The 14,133-nt window shown below is 37.4% G+C and overlaps 1 protein-coding gene across 5 annotated transcripts in view; it reads right to left on the bottom strand.

Moving 5' to 3' along the window:
- The window catches only part of tzn (hydroxyacylglutathione hydrolase tenzing norgay), a 33,349-nt gene extending 29,528 nt beyond the window's left edge, over positions 1-3,821 (bottom strand). For 3 of the 5 annotated variants that reach the window (XM_089091960.1, XM_089091959.1, XM_089091962.1), the window contains exon 1: positions 3,777-3,821. The gene's annotated coding sequence lies outside the window, so the exon portion shown is untranslated. Of the gene's footprint in view, positions 1-3,726 lie in introns of all 5 variants that reach the window. The other 2 variants (XM_089091961.1, XM_089091963.1) reach the window with 2 other exon arrangements.
- Between the last annotated feature and the right edge of the window lie 10,312 nt (positions 3,822-14,133).

The raw sequence follows: 14,133 nt of genomic DNA, 5'->3' as shown, positions 1-14,133 counted from the left end.
GACGGGGGCATAGGCAATCTCTCCATAATTTATACCAAAATTTAGCACGGTCACAAGCTTCAGACAGCACGAGATTACCTGACCACCCGGGAACTTGGGTACCAACACGTATTTTTTTAAGAGGAACTGCCCTTTTTTCAGCACACAAAAGTGCATGGCAAATTTCTGCGGAGTATATATCAAGAGTTAATCTAACCTCATTAATGTCTTTATTAGAAGACTTTTGCAGAAGATGAAATGGAACTCGGATCTTGTTTAGGATACTATCTGAAATCTCGATGTACTGAGATGTGTCAATTTTATTCCAATTGCGAGAAGTATACCACCTGTGCCGGTGAACAGTATAAGCCTGTAACACTGGAATCTGAGAAGCTTCTCGTTTGAAACTAGAAGCAATAGGAAGATGGTCTGAAACTTGAAAATTGGAAACTACCTCAACACAAGGTATATCAAGGTTATATGACACAACATGGTCAAGGTTAGATGTGCAAGAGGAAGAATGAATGTAAGTAAACTGAGCAGATTTCTGTTGAACTTTAAAATCATCACCAAATATTCCTAATAGTAAAGAAGCACGGATAGAAGCTGAAGACAACCCGCAGGTTAAATCACAATTAAAATCACCTACGATCAGACACGGGATTTTCAGTTTAAGGACATCACGAAGACAAGAGCTAAGTTTACTAATTGCTAAAGCAAAATCTCTCTCTGAATCTTCATCTTTGTAATCTGTGGGTAAATACACATTTATTATTACGCACTCAACTACTCAAACAGCTAAAAAACTATCACTAGAAAAGAAAACACTAGAATTAAGATTCGATGCTACATAAGTAGCAATACCACCGGAAGCTCTGCCTTTGGAAGCACTACGTTTAGCTGGAACCAAGAAAGTTTTGAAAGTGGAACTAATGTCAAGTAAACTAAGGCTGTGGTTGGTCAGGAAATGTTCCTGCAAACAAAGAATATCATGATTATGAAGTATATTTTAAAGAATAGTTTTTTTTTTTATAATACCACCATTAATGGTCCAAGAGAGAAAACGAATATCCATTAATCTACTTAGATGCCCGTTTATCGGTTTGAGCGTTGCCAGGGCATTTGATGCTGTAACATGTGTGATTAAACTCTTTACATGTAATGCAAAACATGTTCCGAACACATGGATTATCCCTTGTGGAAGAGTGCTCCGAGGAACCACAGCGAGAGCACAGTTCTGCATTCTTACAATCAGCAGCAAAATGTCCTTGCTGATGGCATTTGAAACACCGTCTGGGTATGAATATGAAATTCTGGACAGTTAACTTTTCATAACCCACCTTCACAGAATATTTCAGAAAAGAATCAAGATCACTCCGTTGTTCAAAATAAATCTTGTAGACGCGTGACTTGCCACACTGCAAAGCTTTGACACACTTTGGAATAATTTTTTCTAGATCTTTTTCATTCATTTCTGTCGGAACGCCTTTTATTACACCGATGAAGGCGGGAGATTTAACAGAGGCTAAGAGGCCAGGTTGGAACTTTTTCATCTGGTCAGCAATTGAGGAGGCAGCGGGTTTTCTTTTTACGACAATTTTCCATTCTGATGAAGAACGTTTCACCTCTGAAATATCATTTGCAGCTTCAGGACATATTTTATCAATAAAATCTTTTCTTAATAGTGGAGATGAAAGATTGGACGGGCAATTTTTTAGCACAACAGCATAGGTAGGAGGATTGGATTGGTCCTTGGCGCAAGACGACTGAGCGGAAGAGGGCCAGGCAGAAGTTGCCTGTACTGCGAAATGTTGCTTATTTAGCTCAGACAAACTGTCAATTTTACGGGAAAGTTCATTCATGCGACAGGTTAATGTTGCAACGATCGCATCACCAATTGTTGGAATTTCGCACAGTGAGTAGATCACGAATTTTGGGATCTTACGTTTTTCTTTCGATGCCGTAGATAGCCACTTACAAATGTCAAGGACATTTTCATCGTCTTTTTGGCATCTAATTAAACGTGTTCCAATTTCTAGCAACTGATGTAAGACTTCCTTTGCCTTTAGAATGGTTTCATGACTGAAAAAGCTTGTCGACTTAGCAATTATTGTTTCTACTTTGATACCATCAATCATCGATCGAGAAATAAAATTCAATAATGGATTTAAAATAATATCTGAGTCACCCATTATTTCATAATTGCCCTTACGGTAATAATATTCAATAGACAAAAATCCACGCCAAATCAATGCCAAAAAACCGTCGCCAATATAAACTTTATCCAATCAAGCAGGCAGTGACGTCACAGTGGAGTTACAGCTTAGTAGTCCGAGAAATTGTTTTCAAGGTCACTGAATTAATGAGATTTCAAAATCTAAAAAGATAATCTCACACTGAATCTAAGTCAGGAATTGCAATCACTTACATTCCTTATGAAATATACTTGGGTTGAGTAATAAATAATCCTTTTTGTCACTTACAAATGCTATTTGTTTGGATTGATATTCACAGGACAATGGAGTTTAATGGAGTTAATGGAGTTCAATTGTTTAATGGAGTTCTTTACTTTTCTTTGAAAAATTTATTTTGTGGAAAAAGTTTTTTTAATTAATTAAATACATAACCTAGCTTAGGTATCCTTTTCTCCCCTAAACTCCAAAAAATTAAAGTTTCAATACTGTAACACAATGATAAATTAGTGTTTGCAATAGTCAGCATACAAAATCACTGTTGAAAGAACCAGTTTGACTAGTTTCTTTGGCATCTTTCCTGTACAATTTATTGTGTGGGTAGCAGCTAATAGAACAGTACCAATTCATTTGCAACAAAAATGTTTATTATATTGGGAAAGAGCATAAATAAAGGCATCAAGTGTATGTTTACTTTATTTGTAAGTCAATAATATGAACTGCTAAATATTTACCTTTTTTGCCCTGAATTCACTACTGAAAGGGTAAAATTTAGCTACTTTTTGCTATATTGAAAAGAGATTAGGTTAGGAAAACAAAAATTTCAGGGATGGGTCTACAGGCTAAAACATGCCCTGGGAAGGTATTTTGAAGTACCATGAAGTACACTCCTTCTCTATCTAGAGGATCCTGAACTTTGCCTACACAACAGGTCATCAAAACCTACTGAAATTTTGACAAAACATTTACCTTAATTTTCAGTTATGCTATTAGCCTAGTTTCTTTTTCCCTGGCTTTTGTTCTGAAAATACAATTCCTGTTATTTGAGTAGAATTTCAAGCCATATCAATTTTTTTTTCAAAATTTAGGAAATGTATATGCATATCTTTAAAACCTTGTAAATTGGGACTGAGCAAAATTGTGAAGTTGAAAACAATTTTGTTGTAGCCTAGGCTACTCTATTTAAGCAGAAGATCCATTTTGCAAGGTTTCACTTTTATAACACAGATTTTTAAATGTCAGGACCCTCTAGAGAGAGAAAGAATGGAGGTAGGTACTTCAAAATACCTTCCTAGGACATACTTTAGCTGGTAGAGCCATTCCTGAAAGTTCCATTTTCCTAACCTAACTCCTTTCCAAGATAGCCAAAAGTGGCTAAGGTAGAATTATACTTTTTTGTCAATAGATAATGTACTACATAAAATTTATATTAAAATGTTTAAGGTTGCATAGCCATAGTTTCAATTGTTTCCCATAGGCCTACCTTACATGTAAATCTTCCTGACCTGATCGAAAACGAACATATAAATAATAAGCTTATTATAACGGCACATACTTAAGTGTATACCAATGGTTCAAATCTTAAGTACACTTCAGTAGATTTACCTTTGCAGTGAGCCTACCGCGCTAACCTCGCTTTAAAGTCTTAAACAGTGTTGCCAGGTTTTTGGCATAACGTATAGCCCAAAGAGGAGCAATCATTAGCCCAAAAATAGCCCAAAGTAGCCCAAAAATAGCGAACGCTATTATAACCCTATTATAGCGCTGTTATGGGTAAAACGAGGAGAGATACAATTGGCATATCAGATAACCTAAACTTAAGGATAGGTCAAAAGCAAAAAAGAGCTCTGTGAGCGAACAAAAATAACAAATCTTCTACGTATGACGTCGTAAAATTGACAAGTGCTTCCCTGAAAACAAAAAGGCAATGTATTCTTTAGACACTTGGTTTATTTTATACATACCATGATATCATTGAAAAACAATGTTATGTGAGCTTAAAAGAATACCTAGTAACAAACAGAAAATTCACATCTGCACTGTTTTGTTCCAAGCTTTTAGCATATCACTGGCGAATTTACCGGATATATATGCTCCAGAGGCTCAGAGGCGATAATCGATAATACGTACAGCCCACTAAGTGGCTGTTTTTTTTTTAGCAGTGAGAGAACAACCTTTCTTCCATTTTTTTTTGCTTTCAGTAAATCGATAGTAAATCTATGACGTCACAAGTAGAGGGGTAATAACTTTGTTCGTTTTAAGTTTCAACTTCACTCTATCAACCCATTTAATCCATGGAGCGTATATACTTAATTATTATGTATTGTTAGGCATTCAATCCTTATCCGATATTTTAAAACCTAGAATAAAAGAAAATCAGACTGAAACCACAATTACAGAAAGTTTTATTGTTAATCTGGGTTAAAACTTACGAAATACAAGGAAATCCAATACATGAGGCTCTATTCTAGCCATGAGGCTCCTTAGCCGATCCTTAACCGCTTTGTTGGTCTTAATAAAAACAGTTCGATATTTCGTCGTCAGGATGAAAGGTCGAACGACGTTTAAAACGCTCTATAAGCGCAAATACTCAAGCAAAAAACATGTTAAAAGAAACACTGCAGAAATCCAATTAGTGAGCCACTTCGGTAAGAGGATCAAGATGTTTTTTATTGAAAACTGGAAAATCACAGGTACTGTCGCTTCAATGCCGACTAGTTAAATTATTGGAATCTTTTGATTAAAAAACGTGTGACGTGAACGATACGAGACTTTGGGCGTCTTTTTTCGCTATGTTCACCAATAACTAAGACACTTTTTATACCGCATTCACCGGACATGACGAAGAAAACAGACATAGAAGAAAAATATTAACTGGGGTTTTTCAAAGTACCCTTACTTTTCCATGTGCGAATATTTCAGCTGGACTTGCACCAAGAGTCTTCGGCGAGAAAACTCTGCATCTTCCATGAGGCTCTATTCTTTTGCACTGAAGACAGTTGGTGGAAGTCCAGCCGTAATCATTAACGCGAGTCCGATGATAGCGAAAAATACGCCCTGAGTCTAAATAATTAGAAGCAAAATATTATCCAGCAACAAATGCACCACAGAAAAAATACACAACTGTGGGTTATCACTCCTCAAAAAACTCATCTAACAGTTCAAAAACCGCGATGTCTTCATCTTCAGTTTCAGCATTACTTTTTTCGCACTTATACATAGAGCTGTCGAACCTTTGAAACATTGCTTTCGAAGGGATGAAATTTTGACAACATTTTTCATCCCCATGAAGGCACCCTCTAATCAATAATATCGCCGAAAGCAGCTTCAGGCCCATTCTATTCCTAACTTTTGTCTTAACGCAGTTCATTATACTAAAAACCCGTTCAACAAACGCGTTCGACACTGGTAGTGCCAAAATATTGAGTACAGAGGCGGCGAGTTCTCTAAAACAATATTCTCCCCCTGCATTTGTGTAATTGTACACAGCGACCCAAAATTGTTCAGAATTGAGAGATTCACTTTTCTCAACCACCAGTGTCCAGTCGATAGACAGCAGTCTTCTCCACTGATCTTCTATTAGTTCCACTTTCCGCAAGTTTTTATCTGGCACTGGCACAAGAAGAGACAAAGGTAGGTTATCAAAACTGCAACGAGTCTGACTCAGACAGTGCTCTGGTGATAACAAAACCACAGTTGAAAGCAATTTCATGTGTGAAGGGACTCTTTTCTTCACCTCTTCACACAATTTCTTCAGAAAGTCATAGCATCTTTTTCTAAGTTCACTCTTTTGTTCATCTGGAACTTTCGAGTTTATCAACATTCGACGGAAATTGGTTCCAAGATCAGCAAGTGTAACATCTAAAAAGTTTTCTTCTATCATTTCTATTTCTCGCAACTGAGCGGTAGTCAGTTTTTCGGCCCCTCTCACTACACGACGGAATAATGTAGAAACAAATGATTCAAAATCTTTGAACAACTTGGCTGGGTCGACAGAAGTCTGCTGAAATAAGAGGCTCATTCTGGTGAATTCTTTTGTAATAGGAAGCAGAAATGTCAAAAAGAAATAGTTCACATCATCCTCGTACATAATCGAAAGCGTGTTCGCAGTAAAACATCGCTCAGTCTGCGCTGCCCTTTTGAAGTGAGTCTTCAACTCAAGCCACTGCTCAAGAATCATATCAATGGCAGCCTCTCTGGCGAGCCAACGAGTGCCACTGAGCTGCAAAATCTTCTTTGGCTCTTTTCCCGTACTATTGATCAAGGAGTATATTTGACGATAAGCCTCCCGTCTGAGAGGGCTATTGCTGAACCAGTTATAAGTCTCTCTTAGCAAAAACTCTATGTTTGTTGGCAAAACTTTAGCTGCTGCTGGCATGCACAAGTGCAACGAATGGCAAATGCATTTGATCAAAACTAGATCAGGATTATGCTCCCTTAGTTTAGTAAACAAAGAGCAGTTCTGTCCAACCATATTACTGGCACCATCAGTTCCTAGTCCTGTAATATTCTCCAGCTTCAATTTAATTTTGTTTTCAATGAAGTCCTTCAGTCCATTATAAAGGTTCTCAGCTGTAGCACTTTGAATCTCGACAAGTCCTAGGAAACGTGTCTCTATTTTCTTCCTTCTATTGCAAAAGAATCTAATACATACAGCCATGTATTTGTGCGTTCCAACATCTGTAGACTCATCCAATATCAAAGAATACTTGTTATTACAATCTTGCACTATTTCTTCTAGTAGACTTGGTACAATCACATGCACAATCAAAGCACTGCATTTCGTACGATGTAGTCTAAGTTGATCTGTTGGTTTGGCAGCAGAAGTAGCAGTTGAAGATATAATGACATTAATCAGTTCTCCTAGGTGGTCTACCGTTCTAACAGATGAGTGGCAAGCAATGTGACAGGCAATGGCAAGCTCGTGTTTCTTCACTTTGTCACTTAAAACTGTCACATGGCCATCAAGTGTCTTGCAACCTTTTGACGGGACCTGTTGCATTGACTTCAGTTTATGTTTTTGAGAGCTAGCATGCACTGACAGGTCATTATGATGAGCCCTAATTTCTTTTCTGCACGCCGTACAGTATGCTTTTGACTCATCAGTTGGGCATTGCTTGACCCAAGGAAATTCATTCTCCCACCTTTCATTATATGTTTTGGCATACTTCGCCCATTTTCCCATGGCGACAATCTGAAAAAAGGGATGTTTTAACCACCTGCTTGTTCTAACCATCTAAAGCAAACTGCTGGAAAAGCATGAACAACTTTTTTGTGTCTATCTGCTGCAGAAAAGTCTTAAATGAAACAGGAATAGGTTTTACCCTTTCATTTAAAGCTTAGTTTTGGCTAGAAAGTCCTGAAATTATTAATTAGCAAGCAAATCAAGCTAACTGGGGATTTGCATCAACTGAATTTTTCTGATTGTCACATGCACTCAAGAATATTAAGCTTCTGACAGTTATAGTTTTACATGAAGTATAATTTAATTTGGCATATTGTCTGATAATCCAAAACATACCCCATCAACATCATTGTCAATCTAACCAGCTAGCAAGTTGGCAAGTATTATTAAAAAATTGGCAATTACACCAAAATAAACAAATTGTCACCCATTTTTAGTATGAGGGTTCTTTATAACCATTAACCATTTCACTCTGATTTTTAGTAAGCCAGAAAGAGGAATTATATAGTTTTTGTATAGCCATTAGGGTAACGGAGCTGGTAGCCGGCCCCGGAATATTATCACGACAGAAAAAAATAAAAAAAATTATAAAAAAATATTTTAATAATATATTTTTTTTTTTTTTTTTTTAATTTAGTGCCTGAAAACAGGATTATTTGATGGCATAAAAAAAAAACAACTAAAGATTTGTTTTTACAAATTTTTAATAAAATTTTTTTTTTTTTATTTTCCGACTACTCTGACCTGGCCGACTACCAGCTCCTTTACCCTATGCTACTTTCGTGTAACCATAACCATCAAGTATTTCAAGCTACGAGCTGTTCGGCTCATTTAAAGGGAAGGAAATTGAGGAATCCAAACTGAAGCAATCAACAAAAAAACTTTAATTTATCTTTAAAACCTCTTTTCCTATTTTACCAGATGCTGGAGTTAAGCAGAAGTAAGGTAACATAAAAGCAACAAGCAACCATCAAAACACAAGTTTTGCAATGTCCATTTTGCTATTATGAATCTTAAAAAATTCTGTAGAAACTCAATACTGGTACATTAGTGTCTAGCTGAGCCTTTCCTCTGTTTACTGATTTACTCTGAATATTTTCTGGTTCCTTCTCTAAGCAAATGCTGAAAAACTAAGGTCAGGTAGCCTATATGGTTTTCAGTCGAACGATGCTCTGCTCACAGTCCAGATAAACATGTCCTTCTGTGTGTACAATATAGTATGGTATAGGAAGAAGAGAGATACCGTGAATCTTATCTGCTCCATATCTCCTTCATGCTTGACCAGAAATTAATAATTTTCACACAGCAGGTAAAGCAGACCAGATATTTTCAGCTGTGTAAAAATTTTACACTTCTGGTCCAGCCTTGGGAAGATATAGTGCAAATAAGATTCACGGTATCTGTCCTCGGTTAATTTGGAATATAGGACCATAATGAGATAGCTAAAAAATAAACATACCATTCGACTCAAAATTCAATGCTGTGTCCAAATATAGCAATCATTTCCGGCGGAAACTCATCCCTTATATTCTACAAATCAAGCTTTTCGGGGATACGATGGGATTCGGGGGCGGGCCATGGGGTTGTAGGTGGGGTGGCCTAGACCTCGAATACCGAGTGAGCCGAAAACTAAACCGAAACTAGGTTTTTCCAATCCCAGAATCTGGAAATTCCAGAATTTTCAAAATTTCTAGAATCAATTTCCGCCGGAATTTATTGTTATATTCGGATAGAGGATTGAATTCTGATTCGAATGGTATGTTTATTTCCTAGCTATCTCATTATGGTCCTATATTCCAAATTTACCCTGTCCTCTTCCTGTACCAACAAAATTTAGTGGCCCCTACTGGTGTCAGACGGGCTGGACAATGGCAGAGGTTACGTTTGAGTACTCTCTTTGGAGAATGGTTGGAATTAACTATGGTTATCTTATCTAAGCTAAGTTACTTCAGAATCTTGGCTAATAACAGACACAGCAACTCGGACAGCAGGTCAGTACAATTTACCTATCAATAAAGGAAAAAAAAAGTTTTTCTACCTCTCCCCTTGTTCCAAGATTTATCACTTTCTTGGCTAGAGAATGAGTCACACACTACTCACTGGTCTTTTCTTTCCGTTCTTCTTTGAAAGTTGTTGGAGCTCGGCAGTTCCGCCACAGACAATCTACATGACAACTACAGACATGACATGATGACCGCTGGCTTTTGCATCGTGTCTCGGTCGATTTCGAAATTAAAAAACATGTTTTGTAAATATAGCCCAAAACTAGCAAAATGAAAGGTTTTTTAGCCCAAAAACCCGCGTTGCGGGTTTTTGGGAATCTTACCCGCAAAAATGAAATTTTACTAGCCCAATTGGCGGAAACTAGCCCAATCTGGCAACACTGGTCTTAAATTTGATGCTAAGTTTCTGAAACGAAATGTTGAAAATCTACGTTTGCGCAAAACCCACATTGGACTTGCTTCCGATCCTACTAGATAAAAAAAAAAACAAGTTTTTTATAACTGAAAGTAAGGAGAGACATTAAAACTTAAAACGAACAGAAATTATTCCGTATATGAAAGGGGATGTCCCCTCCTCAACGCCTCGCTCTTTACGCTAAATTTTTTTATATTTTTAAAAATTAGAGTTGTGAGAAAGAGTCAAACTTTAGCGTAAAGAGCGAGGCGTTGAGGAGGGGACAGCCCATTTTTAGAGTTTTTTAGAGTTTTGGTTACTATTGAGCCGGGTCACTCATTACTTGCAGTTCATTACCACGAACTGTTTGAAAAGAAGCAAGAGACAAGTTGCGAGATATCAGTATTTTAAAGTGGTCAGTATCTCATCAGTATTTGAAATGGCTTCTTTCAGGAAATCTGGTGAACGCATAAACTGCTTTCTTTCGGTTATGTTAGTCTGAAGAAGCCTAAATGAGGACAAAGTTTCACACTGGTGGATTCTGCCATCGATGCAGTATATCTGCTAGACATACTTAAGCCCCGTCTTTAAGTCACGGTTTTCACTTTTGGAAAATTTAAATTTGGAGTGCCACTAGACTTTGCTAAGTTTGTTTGTCAGAGGGCTAATAGTATCAATAGTTCCACTTATAACAATATTATGAGTCATAATAATCTTTATATACAATTTAACTCATTGTCAACACTTGCAATATGTCATTTATATGATTAGCTTGTTTTCTCATGAGCTCTATCAGTTCGATTTAGAGCCCCAAGAATGTAACCTCCATCTGCCTTCATTGAGGCTCTTGACCAGTGACCACTTTACGTGACCTCATAGATAAGTTTATGTTGTACACACGCAGCACATCCTAGTACTTTCCTGGCTCAAGGTACACTGTAAAAGCATCACTGGTGTTTGGTACTCATCGTTTTATAAAGCAACGAAAAAAAAGTACTTATGGAGTATCTGAAGTTTGCTGTTATGCTATTACCTTAAATCAGAGCTTGAAGTGAATCTGAAGATTTTCTCCACGATGACTTCTGTAAATTGTTTGATGTGGTTACTTTTTACATTTGGGTTGAGGACTAAATAGCTTCCCAGTATTATATGAACTTTTGCTGCAGCCATTCTTTGTCGAAATTTCACTTGAATGCACCCGTCGAATCAGCAGCCACTGTATCTTTAAAGAGTTGATTCCACAAGTTTGTTACTTGCAGGCTGAAGAAAAGTCTTCTTTCTCGGATTGAGGAGTGTTTCTTGAAGGTTTTCTTGGAATGCCCTCTATTCACAAAACGTTCCGGGGGGGGGGGGGGAGCGGAGACAAGAAAAATATTTTGAAAATAATTTTTTGTGCTACATTCATTTCGCCACGTTTCCTTTGTTATGTGAAAATAGGAAGCTTCAAATGACATAAACGCTCTTCGTATGGCATTTATTTGAGGCCTTCAACCATTTTTGTTTCTCTCCGTTGCACTCTTTCTAGTATGTCTTTGTCCTTCTTGAAGTAGGGTGTCGCAGGGACATTCCAACCTCTAGGCACGGGCGAACTAGTGCCTTTTCATAAATACTTTTCATCCGCGTCATAAATACTTTTGGGATTCTGCTGGAGATAGTTTTTTTGATCATTCCGAGAGACTGGAGGGTACACGACGATATGATTTTTCATGGATGCTGAACTTAAGTTGACGATCAACCACGACTCCAAAATCGCTTTCTTCAGAAACCGCAGAGAGGGTTCAATTTGGGAATATTGGGTAGAACAGTTCCACCCTATATTCCCAAATAGAGTGACAAACTGAAAAGGGTAGAACAGTTCTACCCTATATTCCCAAATTAAATGACATACTAAAAAGAATCCCAAAAAAAGAACATAACCTTAATGTCACATTTCAAAATTCAAATACAATACTGAGGTTTTTCAACACCAGCAAAGACAAAACCAGCTTCATTCCGGGTAGTGGTTTTTATAGAATACCCTGTTCTTGTGGCTGTTTTCATATTGATAGAACCCAACATCAATTAGGGGAGAGGTTATCGAACACAGGTCCTCAGTCAACAAAGCCATGGGGCTACACCAAAGTCCTGAGACTTTTGATTCCGCTTTGGCCTAATATGTATATTACAACCCATATCATTTCATTTTGTTTGATAATATCTCCATTATTGTCTTTGTTAAAGGTCTCGTGCAAGTGTCCAGGGAGGCAGTTGAAATCCAGAAGCACATTCACCTAAAGGTCGCCCTCGATAGAGACACTGGAAAAACTTTTCTAAGTCCTATTTATAATGAACTTATTAATTCCGATCGGTTTTATATTCGTCCGAAAAATTATACTCCGCAATCTAATAGAGTCTTTGATAATACCCGACTTGGCAAGCAAATAGCCTTTAAGAATGCTTTACATAAAATGAAATTGTGAAATGCAATTCAGTTTTGTATTTTTTTTTTATTCAGTTACCCTTTCATCGTTACTTCGAAAGGGTCCTTATTTTAGTTTCAGTGTTTATTTTGAGGTTTGGTTTTTATATCGTCCTTTGGACTTCTATATGCGTGATATGTATTATTCTGCACTAATGTGGATTGAGTTGAGGTCTCAACCTAAATATTTGTATATTTTTTTCTGTTTTTCACTGGTTCTTACTGTCCTTGTTTCTCTCTTCTTTGCGATTTTTCGTTTAGGCATAATTAGCCAGTGAGGTCTCAGAAAAATTGTTTATACAGCCGTACCTCAGACAAAAATATAAGCTCCAAGAAATTTGAACTACAAATGTGAAAAGACTTCCCATCCCTGCAAATTTGCAGTCTGTAAATGTACTCCCGCAACCTATCTTCTTCTTTGCTCCCAGTGTAGACATCAAAAAGGACGATCATAAGCCGTTCTCGCGAACTCCGTGAATATGTTCAGTTTGACTGTGCCGCATCAAAGGCCAAGCGTGATAAACGTGAAGCTCCCGTAGATGCGCTTAAAAGGGAAACAAACACTGGTGAAACAGATCTAATCATTTTCAAAGGCCAAATTGTGACAAGAAATGTAGGGGTTTTGGCACCGAGATAGAATTTGAGGCCATTTTTGAGACTTTAAAAAAGTAGTCACCAGTGCTATGTTATTTTTTTTTTTTTTAGTTTTCACGGATATCGGAAGTATTTTGAATATTTTAACTATGTTAATTTAATTTCTAGCATATAAAAAGAAGTATTTTGATACTAATGGTGCCCAGGTTAGAATTACAGCAGAACTTGTGTACTTTTCAAAAAGTATTTACACTCAGCGTCACGTTCCTTTTTTCCTTGTCAATGCGTGCAGCTTAAACAAGCTCTTAGCAACTGCTGTCAGAGTCAAAGCCATTGCAAAAACATTTGCATAATAAAGGGTGATCCGTCATAAACTTATCATTTACTTTTGTTTTTTTGTGGTTGTTGTCGATATTTTCCCCGGCCACTATGTATGGAAGGAATAGTCGTGGAAACTTGAAATTAGACTAAAAAAAAAAAAATTGTTCTAGTGGCTTTTTTAGAGGCCAGTATGGGTTGGAAGGCCTCTTGGACATTCAACAGACACAATGTGTTTCAAAGTGCCTCCAAGTACACCGGTCATATATCAATAATTTAAAGCAACTATTTTGTTGATTAGGGGGTTGAAGTATGTAATAAGTATACATCCTAAGTAAGCAGGGCTCCTTGTTATGCCAAGGCTACCTAAAGTAAACTAACTGCCCTCTGTACACAGGTTTATATTAGATCCTATCCGTCCAATTCACAAGAGACTCTTTGTGGTTGTCACCTAGGTGAATAACTGCCAAGGTTTTGCAAAGGTAAACTCGTGACATAAGTCACGTAGCTGAGCCCATCAAAAGACAGTATGTGCACCCTATACAGTTTCAACTATGATATCTGCAAAATCGTGAGAATGCCTAAAAGGATTAACCTGAAACTTTTATGGAGTGTTGGGGGTAAGGGATTTCACACATTATATTGGTGGTAAAGATTGGGAGTGGGAAGGAGAGTAAAAATGTTTATAAAACCGGAGAAATCTGGGGGGGGGGGGGCTGCAAACACGGGAAGTGTCAGATGATTTGTCCCCAGCTACACATTGTACTCCTAGCCGAAGGCAGTGAATCAGGAGATCGGTACTTGCGCAACGCCGGCCTTTGGTCAGCATGCGAAAAAGTTTCAGATTTTTAAAGAGTCTTTCTTTTACGGTGTAATAGCAACGTGAATTGAAAAGAACAATGTATTCTGAGCCTCTTCAAATTAAGGGTCTACAACACTTTACCGGAATGGATAGGGTGGTCATATCACAACTTTTAGGGATTGTTCACGTGTTCTGTGAACCTAAGATT

This window comes from Artemia sp. Qi Xiang Cuo, chromosome 7 (assembly GCF_049724085.1).
Source record: "Artemia sp. Qi Xiang Cuo chromosome 7, ASM4972408v1, whole genome shotgun sequence".
In the NCBI taxonomy this organism is placed as follows: domain Eukaryota; kingdom Metazoa; phylum Arthropoda; class Branchiopoda; order Anostraca; family Artemiidae; genus Artemia; species Artemia sp. Qi Xiang Cuo.
Note: the sequence above shows the minus strand (reverse complement) of the source record. Positions and strands in the feature narration are given on the sequence as shown.